The 14,066-nt window shown below is 43.0% G+C and overlaps 2 long non-coding RNA genes across 2 annotated transcripts in view; one reads left to right on the top strand and one right to left on the bottom strand.

Annotated features, from left to right (window-relative positions):
* The window catches only part of LOC141379267 (uncharacterized), a 55,581-nt gene extending 42,107 nt beyond the window's left edge, over positions 1-13,474 (bottom strand). The window contains exons 1-3 of the long non-coding RNA XR_015518247.1: positions 12,787-13,474; positions 7,890-7,962; positions 2,636-2,704 (exon numbers count right to left, since the gene is read on the bottom strand). This is a non-coding gene — a long non-coding RNA (uncharacterized LOC141379267). The remainder of the gene's footprint in view (positions 1-2,635; positions 2,705-7,889; positions 7,963-12,786) is intronic.
* Positions 7,992-13,664, top strand: LOC147832165 (uncharacterized). The gene is made up of 3 exons (XR_015518249.1): positions 7,992-9,463; positions 9,823-10,258; positions 12,253-13,664. It is a non-coding gene; the product is annotated as an uncharacterized LOC147832165 (long non-coding RNA).
* The last annotated feature ends 402 nt before the right edge of the window (positions 13,665-14,066 follow it).

The raw sequence follows: 14,066 nt of genomic DNA, 5'->3' as shown, positions 1-14,066 counted from the left end.
CCCTGTTAATTTTTGCGATAATACTATTGGCTACATGAGTGACATTATAAATAAGTGTTTATCATAAATGATTAGAAGGGTATATTTTAATCAGAGAGGGTCTTCACAACAATGTCTTTGAGATAACAGGCCAGGAAAAACAGTCAAAAACGGTGGTCAGCCCTCCTACATCTAAAATTGTCATTGTTAGTAAGTTTCACAGTTCATATAGACCAATTTCTTCTTCCTCCAGATCACAACCTGTAGATGTGATTAAAATGGTTGCCTCATTTTGTGCAGTTTGCAAAATTTGTATTTAATTGTGTGTTATAACTTGTAATCCCCCTGCACGGCTTGTAATCACGTATCTATTATAGATCAGTGCTTGTTCTCTCATGTTAAATCTATATGGGCTTTAAAGGTTCAGGACACCCTGGAGAACTTTTTTTTTATAATAACAGATGTGTTTGTGTTGAGTATCAGTTAAGACAATGTTAGCACCTGTCAGCTTTAATTGTGGGGAAAACTGGATAATTTTGAGCTTTTGTCAGCTAATTTCAACTTCTGCGTTTAAAATGATTTTTGGGGCGGGATCAAAATCGGCGACGTAGCGCAGTACTGCAAGTGCAATGATGATGCGTCGGTTTCTCATTGTTATTCATAGCGGAGTTTTCTTATCCTATGAGAAGAGCCGGCTGCTTAATTATTCATGAGAGCATGTGCTTTCCGAAGGCAGACCTGCCAGTTTCAAGCAAGCTGTGAGATACGTACCAACGGCACGCAGTAGCTGTTCATGAAGGCTTGTATGTGTTTGGTTCCATGATCCACGGGGTTTGTTGCATGTTTTTTCCCTGCGATCTTGTCAGGGCCGATCATACAGCAAAGCTGTGTGTGTGCTGCAAGCATTTTTGTCGGGAGAGCAGTGCGAGAATTGAAGAATGGCGGACGATTACTTTTATCAGGAGTTCGTTCACATTCAGACACATCGCTGTGCTGCTGTGTTTGCCTAAATCTTCTATATTACCAGCAGGGCTAATGGTTAAAATAGACAGGTCAGGAGACCTGCTGCACTGAGTCTGCATTCAAGATCTATAATTTAGACACATGGATCGAGGGAGAATCCTCATTTATAGTGTTTACATGTACACACTTATCTTTATAATGATATAAACTGTGGTTATGTGTATATGAAATTACGAATAACAAATGTAGCAGGGCATTAAATTACTGTTTATTTCGTTGCATTTTAACTTTGTGAACTATAAACTCATGCGTCTCCTCATGGTTTGTGTCTCATTTTGTGAGCTAACTGTCAACAACAGTTATTCGCTCCCCTTCTCCCCTGCTGGCCACGCCCACTCCTGCCCTATGCTCGCGGAGCTCCACGCCCATTAATCATGCATCTTTTGAAAAAACTCTGAAGTAGACTTCAACCGAAAGTGGGGGGTGTCATGGCCCATTAAAATCTCTAATAACATTATTATTACCTCATTGCTGATAAGATATAACCAGCCTTTCAGCAAAGCCTATATTGATATACTGATATTTCTGTGCTAAGGAGGATAGTGCAACTAAAATCACACAAGCACTGAGGTAAAATTTAAAGACATAATCTTTAAAATAAAGAATTCTATTAAAAATGTTGACAGACGTTGTGATATAAGAATTAGAGTGGAGCATTAATTGAATGCTTATCTTCTGCAGAGCAAATGATTTGCCTGCTATTTTTTTTTTATGAAACAAAGACCAAAAAAAAACATGATTGGAAATAAACAGCATGCTGGTTCTTAAAAACAATTTAGTCAGTGGTTTTGTTTTGTAATCTAAATTTGTAATTTAACTGAAAATAAATTTTTTAGGGTATGCCTATTTATTTTATTCTTTTTATTTAGTTCCTTTTTTTCTATACTGTTGGAAACACTGTGCATGAAGATTTCATAATGTTCTGTTGTTAATGCTCTATGCTGTTGTTCGCATAATAAGATAAATCAATAGTTTAAAATGCAATAGGCCAATTTGTCAGACCCAAAATAGACACAACATTTTTTTAAAAATTATTAAATGATCATTTAATATCGGTTGGCGGTTAATATTTGGTTAATGTGCATCTCTAAGCGGAAACCCATATATTGTTAAGTTATATTTATTTTAATTTACTACTTAAGAGTTGCACTTTAAAATACTGAGATGTGTGAAACCAGTAGGGTATATTTATATTGAGCATGAGGTACTGTTGCACTTAAAAATTTTAAAAGCTGAAGTGCCTTTTTATTTTTTAAAAAGTTTCTGAATTTTAAGATACAAAGATGTTATTTTTTTATAGTATTCATATTCATTTTTATATCTCTTTTTTGCACTGTTTTTTTACAGTAATATTGGAAAACTTTATCCTAGTTTGCTGTATGTATTTGTAATATTTTATATATGGTGAGTCAGAAGCACACCATAAATTTAATCTGTCAATTTAAATAGGGCTAGTATTATACACAACTGTTTTTACAGATACCCACTCAGGTATCGGTTTAGTACTTGCTTTTGCCTGATTCTTTGAGCTCAGGTATGAGAATCAGTATTGGGAAGGAAAAAGTTTTATTGAAACATCCCTACTTCCTATTCTAACATGGTCAGTGTCAAGAAGGAAATTAAATTCACTTACTGTCACTTTCCCTGATGTGGTTTTCGCACTCCATTCGATCTCAGTCATCAATGACTTTTCATGCAATTCCTGTAAAAAAGAAACACAAGATTGAGGCAAGAAGGTTTGCAAAGTGACAATTTTATTATCTTTAATTAGCTAGATGCAAATGATTATTGTTCACAAATGTTTTTGTAATATTTACATTTACTTGTCTGAAAGAGTATTGAACGGGCCAATAAAAGCAATGAATTGGCAGCGTAAGCTTGCGCAGGTGTGTTGCATTGCCAATTAACTGAGCATGTATAAGCACACCTGGCGCCAGCAAACGGCATCCTTTTTAAGCTGAAGAGACTTTTAAACAGCTAAGGGACAGTCATTATGGCGACGGAGTATAGCACTTCCGTTCCCCTCCTCAGGGAATGAAGGGTTACTTCTGTAACCTAGAACGCTCCCCTTCGGTTGGGGAACTCCAGTGCTATAAGTGGATTTGATGTTAAAATCCACGTATGGGAGCCATTGAAAATGGCATAATGACTGCACCTTACCAACGCCTCAGATGAGAGGGCAATCAGGCAAGTGTGACGTACCCAAATCATGGAAGGCGCGATCCTCCAACGTGCCCTTGGCCCTAACTTATCCCCACTTCACTTCACAATGGGAGTCGCTAGCGTCTAGATAATTCTAGGAATACGACAGTACGCTGCGGAGACCATCCGCACCCAATAAGGGAGACAAAATGGAACTACATATGGACTAACCCTAAGGAGGGGGAGTGCGCATAAGAAGGTGGTTAGCGGATAGGGAAGACACGGGTCCACCCAGGGGGGTACTTTACCGTGGCGGAATAAGCATATGGGATCGCCAGAGGGGATCGCACATAGCCGGCACCTATACCCAAAAACGCGGGCTGACCAGCGGGCAGACCTAACGTAGTGGGCCAGCAAGTGACTCCTCCGCTGAGTCAGTGCTGGGTGCCTCGGAGGAATCTGCAGGGCTCACCGAACAGGGAACTTTACTGACAAACAGGAATGTGCACATCTCTCCGTGTTAAGGAAAAAAGGCACCGCAAGCGTGTTACAAAACCCCACCGAGTTGTTTCCTCAATCACCAAGGGTTACCTAATACTCTTGAGGAAACCGGCTCCACTCGCAGATTGTAAAACCTTGCAAATGTGTTGGGTGTCGCCCAGCCCGCAGCTCTACAAAAGTTTGTTAAAGAGGCGCCGCGTGCACACGCCCAAGAGGATGCAACGCTCAAATAAGCACATGAAATGGCCTCCACAATCCAGTGGGGTAATCTTTGTTTGGACACGGCACTTCCCTGCTGCCATCCGCCATAACAGACAAAGAGCTGCTCAGAGGAACTAAAGTACTGAGTACGGTCCACATAAATGCGCAGAGCGCGAACTGGACAGAGTAAGGAAAGGGCTGGGTCTGCCTCCTCCGGGGGCAGCGCTTGCAGGGTTACTACCTGATCTCAAAGGAGAGTGGTAGGATACTGAATCGAGTGGCTCGAAGGGATCTGAACGCAGGCTCGTGAGAACGATGGCGAGATCCCAAGAGGGCATGAAAGGGGCGAGTTGGATTAATTCGCCTAGCGCCTCTGAGGAACCGGATGATGAGGTTATGCTTTCCCATGGTGCCGCCAGCCACCGCGTCGTGGTGAGCGGAGATGGCGGCAACGTAAACCTTGGAATTGGATGGCGACAGCCTGCTATCCAGCTTCTCTTGAAGGAAAGAGAGCACAACACTGATCTGGCAAGTTCGGGGGTCTTCTCTGCGAAAGACACACCATTCAGTGAATAGACTCCACTTCAGGGCGTAGGTGCGCCTCGTGGAGGGGGCTCTAGCCTGAGTGATGGTATCAACCACCGCAGACGGCAGGTTACCTAAGTCTTCCTCGTGTCTAGGGACTACACATGGAGGTATCTGGGATGTAAATCGCGCGCATCGATTTCAGCCGCGGATGACTCCAGAGGAGCAGACGGCGGGCGAGCTGAGACATGCGGCGAGAGCGCATACCCCCCCGGTTGATATACGCTGACGCCGCCGTACTGTCCGTCCTGACCAGCACGTGCTGCTGCTCTAACACCGGAGAAAAACGGTGGAGAGCGAGGAACACTGCCAACAGCTCTAGGGGATTGATATGCCAATGCAGCTGGGCACAGGCCCGCAGCTACATGCCCGCAACACATGGCTCCCCAGCCCGTGTTGGAAGCATCTGTTGAGACAACAACATGACTGGACGCCTGTCCCAGAGGCACACCGGCTTGCAGGAACGAGGGGTCGTTCCAGGGGCTGAGGGTGCTGCGACACAGCGCAGTAACAGAGACTCGATGTGCGCCCGCATGCCATGCGCGTCTTGGAACTCGATCTAGAAGCCAGTGCTGAAGTGGTCTCATATGGAGCAGTCTGAGCGGCGTGACAGCCGCAGCGGATGCCATATGCCCCAGGAGCCTCTAAAAGTATTTCAGTGGGACCACTATTTTGCTGTCGAGCTCCCTCAGTTCAGCAACAGGCGAGCGCACTCTCCAGAGAGGCCCGCTACCATGGTGACCGAGTCCAGCTCCATCCCGAGAAAAGAGATCCTCTGCACCGGGGCGAGTTTACTCTTTTCTCGATTGACCTGCAACCCCAATAGGCGAAGATGCCAGAGCATCTCGTCTCTGTGCATAGTCAATTACTCCCGCGAGTGGGCTAAAGCAGCCAGTCGTCCAGATAATTGAGAATGCGGATGCCCGCAAGCCAAAGGGGCACTAAGCCACCCTCCGCGAGTTTGGTGAAGACCCGCGGAGACAGAGAGAGCCCGAAGGGGAGGACCTTGTATTGCCACGCTCGACCTTCGAACGCAACCACAGAAACTGGCGGTGGCACGGAAGAATGGAGACATGAAAATACGTGTCCTTCAGGTCTATAGCTGCAAACCAATCCTGAGGACGAACACATTGGAGGATGCGCTTCTGCGTAAGCATTCTCAACGGCAGCTTGTGAAGACAGCGGTTCAAAACGCGCTACAACCGCTGACGTTCCAGAGGTGGGGCACCGCGGAGCGGGTGTGTTGATCCGGGAAGCGCGAGGGTCCCGCGGAAGAGCTGTAGGAGAACGATTCGCTCTGGCTCCGCACCCTGACTCCAGAGAGGGGGCTCAGGGCTGGGAGAAAGGAGACCGTCCCCCCAGCACCCGTGAGCCGCTGGCGGAGCATGTAGATCCTGCGAGCTGAGAAGCGGCGCGTCCCAGACTGGCAGGGCTCCCAGCGCTCGTGAGCCACTGGCGGAGCGCACCGAACCTGCGAGCTAGAGAGCACAGTGTCTCAGACTGGCAGATTTCGGGCTGTCACATCCGGGGAAGTGGAAAAATGCCCTTTCATTTCATGGCAGTAAAAGGTGCCATTGGAAATGGGGCCCCGCCCTCCAGCGGGGAAAGAGCAAGTTCCCTCTTCTTCAGATGACCTGTCCCGAGGACGCTTCGCGGTCTGTTTCTGGACTTAGCGGCGTCCCGGGCAGGGGGGACTGCCTGCTTCCGAGGTGCTCGACGTGCTCTCTTCACCAGAGGCGTGTGCGAGGGCGGTGCAGCTCTCGTAGGTGGGCGCCTTCGGCGAGGAGCAGGTATGGATGGCACGGCGGGCAGAGCGGGCTTACGGAGCCACCGATAAGACATCACCCATCAGACTGCTCTCTCACCGCCTCGAATTCCTGGGTGAATTCGCAGACAGTGTCGCCGACCAGCTTGGGATATGGGCGAGTCAAGAAAGCGGACTTTGTTGACTTTGCGCATATCAGCCAAGTTTTAGTCAAGGGTGACGCTCCTGGACCACTAGTGTGGACATCGTCCTCCCCAAAGCACACACAGCGGACTTAGTAGTCCGAAGAGCTTAGTCAGCTACGGTGCGAAGCTCATAAGCCTGGGTTGGACCCACCCTCATGCAGCTCGGCCGGCGCCTGCACTTGGTAGCGCTGGTAGGTGGCTATCGCATGCAAGGCAGAAGCAGCCTGGTCCACAGCTTTGTAAGCTCTAGCTCCGAGGGAGCAGAAAACTTACAGGCTTTGGATGGGAGATGAGGCGGACCCCGCCAAGAAGAGGCGCCACGCGGAATAACCGCCATCGCGCACTCAACCTGAGGAATCGCCACATACCCCCTGGCCGTTCCACCATCAAGAGTAGTAAGGGTGGAGGGACACGCAGCACGAGCAGAAAAAAAGTGCCCTTCAAGTCCGCGTGAGCCAACTGTGCACCTCCGGGAAGAAGGGAACGCCCCTCTAGCTGGTCCGGCCGCGGAGCTGGGGGATAAACCATCTCCAACCCACGGCCGAAGCAGCCCGGGAAAGCAAGGCTAACATGTCCGTTTCAGGATCCGTTTTGACAGCGCTCACCTGCCTGAAGGGGGCGAGCGGGTCTGGATCATCATCGGACAATGAAAGCCCACCCTCCGATGCCGCGGTGGATGTCTGGTCTCCGGTATCATCAAGCGTAAGGGCTACCATCTGTTAGACGGATCGCTTCCCCCGCCCGAAGCTTAGATGGAGCGCTTGGAGGAGCGAGAGGTCCCAGGCCCGTGGGCGACGGATTATCTCTTGTTGAACCCTCAGATCTGCCCGAGTGCCCGCTGCAAAGCAGGGAACAACTGGGGTGGTTTGCCCTTTTGCAAAGGCTAGCTGCGATCTTTACTGCGCAACAGTCATGGCATCGCAATGACGACATGAACAGCCCGCGAGCAGCGCATTAACATGCTGGACCACCAGACATGCAACGCAGTGCCCGTGCCCATCAGCCGGAGACAGGAAACCACCGCATCCAGAAACGCACAGTCAGAGCACCATCCTGAAAAGGACGTGATACACGACTGTGTTGCTCTTTTGTGAAGTTGCAACTATATACGCACCGCTCTGGAGGACCGGACCCAAAGAACGCCAGGCAAGGGAGAAACCCAGCTCGACCGTCTGCCGTTGCGTCTACACACTCTGGACCGGGAGAATGCTCTTGTTCGCCCGAAATCGCTGGATCACAGCAGGAGGAACCCTCATCGACTCTCTCAGGAGGCTGTAATAGTCTCTGAAGCGAAAAGGATCCCATTTCCTTGCTTCCCCTGTGCTTATATGCGGAGCTAATTGGCAATAAGGCACACGTGTACAAGCTTACGCTGCCAATTCATTGGCCCGTTGTATACTCTTTCAGACGAGTGGCTTTCTGAAACGAAATCCCCCATTCGTGGATTAATGAATAAATCCACTAATAGCAAGTTCCCCATCCGAAGGGGAACAATTTAATTCACTTACTTTCTCCTTCCCTGTTGTGGAAGTTTTTCGAACTACATTCAATCATTGCCATTGATCACTCTGCACATAATTCCTGTAAACATGAAAAGGAAAGGCACAAGATTGGGTCTGAAAGGCAGTGAATGCAGATATAAAATGAGCCTAAAAAGCCAATACATAACCAAACCAACCCCTATACACTGGTGAAATTATGATGTCACTGTAGACAAAAACCCAGAAGCAAGTTTGTGTTTTAGCACTTCTGCTTCCAACATTCTAAAGTAAATGTTTTTTTTTTTGTTTTTTTTAGAATGGCATATTTGTAAAATACCTAAAATAAGGTGTATGTTTAAAGGGGTAGTCAAGAACGTAATTTTAAGGCTTGATTGTGTTAATAAGATGCAAAGCAATGTGTGCTCATGTTTCACTTGAAGGAAATCATGTTATTTTTTCATAAATCTCACTTTGATTATACACAGCTACTCAGCTAACATGAAAATGACTGATATATTTCCTAGTTCCTCTGAAAGACCCGCCCTCAAGTGACTCTGATTGGTCATCGTCATAATGTGCTGCGTTTCGTGGATCGGCTCCACATCACGCCTGTACAAGCATGCGCATTTTATGTTAACAGTGAACCTCATGCTCCCTCTCTAAAATAACATCTGACAAGTGTCTGTAACGAGTAAAAATGAGATGCGGCTCCTTTAAGAGAGTGTGTGTGTGCCATTGTTTGTGTGTGTTTATGTGTGTGCGTGTGTATACTACGAACTATCTGTAACACAAGAAGCGCATGTGCGTGGGAGCGATGTGTATTTTTATTTTTCTCTCATGCTCAGATTAAGTTATTTTCTGTGGTGACGCTGGTGACAGAATAAAGCACAAGGTGTGGGATGAGACCTGTGTGAGCCTGGATTGATTTTTTTTTTGCTGCTACACACCAGATAGGGGAGCTCTGCAGTAGTTTTTTTTAAATCAACGCGTTACACGACGTCTTTTACACATATCCAGAATATGCCTGCGGAAGTACCATGAATCGTTCACATATCTTTTGCGACTTCATCATCCAAGCTGCCTATAGAGAGAAACAATGCAAAGTCGCGCACACATATAGAGAGAGAGAGGCTGCACGTGCCTGTGAAGAGTATGTGTGTGTGTTTATAGCAGTTTGACTGATAAATATGGATTTGTGGCTAAATCGTTAGCGGTGGCGAACATTATTTCCCGTTGTTTACATCTTTGCTACAACATATCGTTAAGACTAGACACTGTACATTTCATAATAAATTTTAATTTAAGTCATTTGCTGCTAATCTGATTTCCCTATTTAGAATTTGCAAAGAATACTTTTCTGAAATTATATTATTAAGGAGAATATCTAAATATCCCAATATAAAACCAACTTTACCTCTGTCAAAAACACTGTTTATTTTAGTGTGAACAATGTTGTACTTTGATAGTCATTTGCTGCTAATATTTGACTATTTAAAGTTTGCAAATAATACATTTATAAAATTGTTTTATTAAAGGGATAGTCCGAATGTGCTAATATAAAACCAACTTTACCTCTATGCCAAAAAATGTCCAACTCACCAGTAACTTCAATTCAATTCAATTCAGCTTTATTTGTATAGCGCTTTTACAATGTAGATTGTGTCAAAGCAGCTTCACATAAATGGTCATAGTAACTGGAACAGTGTGGTTCAGGTTTTAGTGTTTAAGTTCAGTTCAGTTCAGTTTAGCTCAGTTCAGTGTGATTTAATCATTACTGAGAGTTCAAACACTGAAGAGCAAATTCATCGGTGCGTAGCTCTACCAATCCTGAACCATGCGAGGCAGTGGCGACAGCGGAGAGGGAAAAAAAAACTTCACCTGATGGGAGTGAAGAAAAAAAACCTTGAGGGAACCAGACTCAGTTGGGCACGACCATTTTAATTTCTCCGCTGGCCAAAAGCGTAACGCGTTCCATTAAATATAAACTTAAAGACTAGTGGACTTTGTCATTCTAGCACAATTATAGCAGCTGTCAGACTGTAGTACAATCGCTAAAAAATGAATATACATGTCATATAACTGTAATATAAACAAACTGGGTCACAGAAACGATTTACTCTGCTAATGATGTCGCACCTTTAGCGATATGACCCTGACTAACTCATCATGCACACAATGTTTAAAGTTAACTTAACAAATGGCACAAAATAAACAGTAAATAAGCAGTTCTTACCTTTAAGATGCACAAATAGTTCTCTTTCGAGGTCATTGAGAGTTTACTTCATTGGAATTGAAGGCAAAGATCTTAGAATCACCTTTCTATGCTCTTTGTTAAAGGTCTCCCTTGCGTGTCATCGGCTTTGATTGACATCAAATCCAGCCAATCGCTGACTAGAGCTGCTTTTCCACTATCGTGCCAAACCGTTCTAAGAACACTTCGGTACGGTTACGGTTGTTTCTCCACTGAGCCTGGAACGGCGCGGCACGATTACAAACAGTTCTTGGCCCGGAATTTTCGGCACGGTTAGACAACCGTGCTGAACTGTGCTGACAGATTCTGTGTGTTGACGTCGCGACTCGGTTGCTAAGCTACCACAGCTGGCTCAGCAGAAGCGCGCTAGTCATCAGACATCCTCAATAAACTACAGTACATTTAATATAAAATAATGATCCAGGTCTAAACGATATTTGAAAAGGATTTTAAAACCATAGAGCAGTCTCTGGAAGAGAAGTGAATAACTCATCACATTCTAACGAAGATATTTTATTCATTAAAGTTATTATTTTATTGACTTGAATACAGACCTACATCGCTTGCCTGAATGTGAGTTTATTGCACGCAGCGCTGTATTACACAGCACAAAACTCGCTCTGATCCGGGAGAGACATGCAAGCGACTTGCGCTGCTGACTTTTTTTTCCTGCTGCGCATCGAATAAAGCGAATAAAATCACGCTTTGCATCGTCGATGTCCAAATTCCACAACAACATCACTATATCCATGGAACACGAACTTGCAGACTCTTTTAACAACGAGGAAATAATTGCACTTTTTATTTCAAAGCCAGGACAGCTTGTTAATACCGGCGAGACCACCTGAAGGACGGCATGTTCGTGTTGTAATGTCGGCCGTCCAAAAGACTTTGCTTGAAAGCTTTACGGAGCGGCACTGTAACTGTCCAAGGTACTGTTGTATGATTTATATTATAGCATATGCACTAATAAACAAGTCAAAAGAATGAATGAATTAAATAAATATGGATTCTTAAATGTCAGTATTGCTTTTACTTAAAAAATATCAATACGTTTTCACAAATGTTTTATAAAAATAAAATGAGCAATTTTTATCATTTCAGCTATAGGCAATTATATGATTCAATTATACATAAGTTATATGACATTTATGAGGCATGTAACATGTTTCTGTGTTTTTTTTTTTTTTTTTTGTGGTGATCTTTAATATAGCTACGCAAATATTTTCTAAAACGTCTAGCAATAATTCGCCTACAGCTTGTTAGTTAATTATGAACACAAAAATAATTATAATAATAAAAATAAAATGATCAAAATAAAAAGATAATAGAGCATTATTTTGCTAAATATAATAGTGCTTTATATGCTTTAAATCCTGCGATATATTTTCATATTTGTTTTTTTTTTCACTTGCTGCATTCGTTATTTAATGTTTGAATAGTAAAACAAATAACAGCCATCGCTTAATTGGTTTCATTTTACCATCAAAATGTAGTATATTTTATATCATTATCAACTTTTTATATAAAAACGCAGTGTAATTTAAATAATTGTTTAAAATGAAATAATTTAAGTGCTGTGTTTTTATTAGTGAAAGTGCCCGCTCACCTTTGACAAGGCCTGTCCAAAATTATATTTCTGCCACTATAATGCAAATGCATTATTATTGTTGTCTTATCATTGTTTATTTTTCTGTTATGTTCAGAGATTTTAAATATTATTTATTTCCCCTCCAGTTATTTTCAATCATCACGTTACATTTTGGTAATTTTCCCTCCAAATAAAATTTAGCCAGAGCTGCGCAACATTTGAATAAATAAGGGTGCACCTACCTATATTTAGCACCCCTATATGATAGAGCGGCATAACAGTGTTTAGTCACATGGTTGCTTTTGCTTTTATGAAAAAAATAAATAAATAGTTTCGGCTCTTATTTAACTTTAATTGAACAAAGGGAGCCGTTTACATTGCGTTACCAAGGCAACTACTGATGCGTTTTGTGTAATGTTTTAAAGAGCTTTGTCGCAGCACGACAGTGGAAAATGAAACCGTATCCGTGCTGTCTGGCCCGGTTTGGCACGGAATGGAACAGTTCTGTTTAAAGAACGATTCAGCACGATAGTGGAAAAGCGGCTTAGGGTTCCGCTGCTCGACCAATGCAGCGTGATAAAATCCAGCCGATCGCTGACGAGGAGGCTCTTTCGCTAGACTAATGAAACGCGACTGTGACTCGCAGAAATGTGTATGGAGCAGCAATAGCAGCGATGGAACAATAGTGGGAGATTATACACAATGAGCATACACAAATACACACAGAAAAACGGGTTCACCGTAAATAATAGGGCATAAGAAAACGCGGGAGGTTGTAAGTCATGCTATTTTGACCATTTCTATGCTGCCCGACTTATGGTCACGGTGTGTCCTCATAGTGTCGGTATGTATTCAGGTGTTTTGCAAGGTTATTATAGTTTAGGAAAACTAACGAAAAAATGAAAACTAAAATGTAAAATAATTGTCGTTAACTAAAATAAAAATAAAAACAAGTTTTTTCAAAAACTAGAACTAACTGAAACTGTATTGTGCACATACAAAAGTAACTGAAACTAACTAAAATTATAGCAAAAACCTCCTTCGTTTTTGTATTTGTAAATGTATTTAATACATAGTCTTACTGTAAGCCTTTTAGAAGTAAATATAATCCGCGCTGCAGGTGTTTGATCCTTTCGCACCTCAGAGTCTCCTGCTGCCATTGGCCAGATAGAGCCGGTTCTCCTCGACTCATCCTCACTGTTGCTCCCGCGACAAAATGCGTGGACATGACAGCAGAATAATTCAACATCAGAATTATTATCAGCATTAATGACCAGGACAAATCTAAAGTCTGTTCAAGTCCACCATTCCAAGTCTATACAAAATTTAGCATTTTAACTAACAGTACAGAAAGCTTATTGCTGATTTACCACATGCTTGAGAATGACAATAATAACAGCCCACTCATATTAACCTTTATTTTACATCTACAGAATCAAGAGAAAATCGGGATCTTTATTTTAGGCAAAAAAATCACGAATCTCACTTTAGCCAGAATCATTCAAATCTAATTCACACATTCTTATTCTATCTAATGCTTGAAAATATTAAAAATACAAGGCGCACAGCTTATTTGAGGGAGTATACAAATTCCAAAAGTTGGGTGAATTTCGGAATGGGAATTTTGGGTTCTAAATGTCCTTTTTAATATAGGGGAATTTCTTTGTGTAGGCAGAAAAGGTAATGGGGGTTTCCCTCCTTTTTTTCTTGTATGTCATGTTCCTTTGAAGCCCGAACAAAGAGGGCTGAGCAATCTGCTACATAAGTGTCCTGTTATAATAAAGGTGTCACAGAGTAGGAAACCCCCTTTCGCAAACAAGGAGGTTCGGGGAAAACCTGGTTGGTTGAGATCTAACTTAATGTACTGGTTGGGCTGGAGGTTTCCCGCAACCTTGGTGACCTGACAGCAGGCCTGGATTAAGAACTCAGGGGCCCCTGGGCACATTGTCTTGTAAGGCCCCCTACCTTTCCGCACCCCTATAGTTAAATTAATAAATAAGAATAATATAATAATTTTTAAATAAAATGAATCTATAATTTGTTGCCCACATATTTAAATAAATGATATATAGTACATATGTATTTATAGTCTACAAAGATTGAACTTATTTTTCAAAGCACTGAAAAAAAATACTAACAAAACTAGTGAAAATTAATGTTTTTAGTATACTTGTTCAAGTTCACTGAAACAGTACTATATATAATATAGTACTAATATATAAATTTTTAAAAGGGTATTTTAATGTATTGCTTTTACAAACTTATAAAGCATATTATTGGCATGGCATATAACACACAATGCCTCTCCAATCCAGTTCTATGAATCTGAGTCTGTCATAATACACACACTTATTAATGATTT

The sequence above is a fragment of the Danio rerio genome, chromosome 20 (assembly GCF_052040795.2).
Source record: "Danio rerio strain M-AB ecotype USA chromosome 20, GRCz13ab, whole genome shotgun sequence".
Lineage (NCBI taxonomy): Eukaryota > Metazoa > Chordata > Actinopteri > Cypriniformes > Danionidae > Danio > Danio rerio.
The sequence above is the reverse complement of the archived record's forward strand: the minus strand, read 5'-3'. Positions and strand labels throughout refer to the sequence as shown.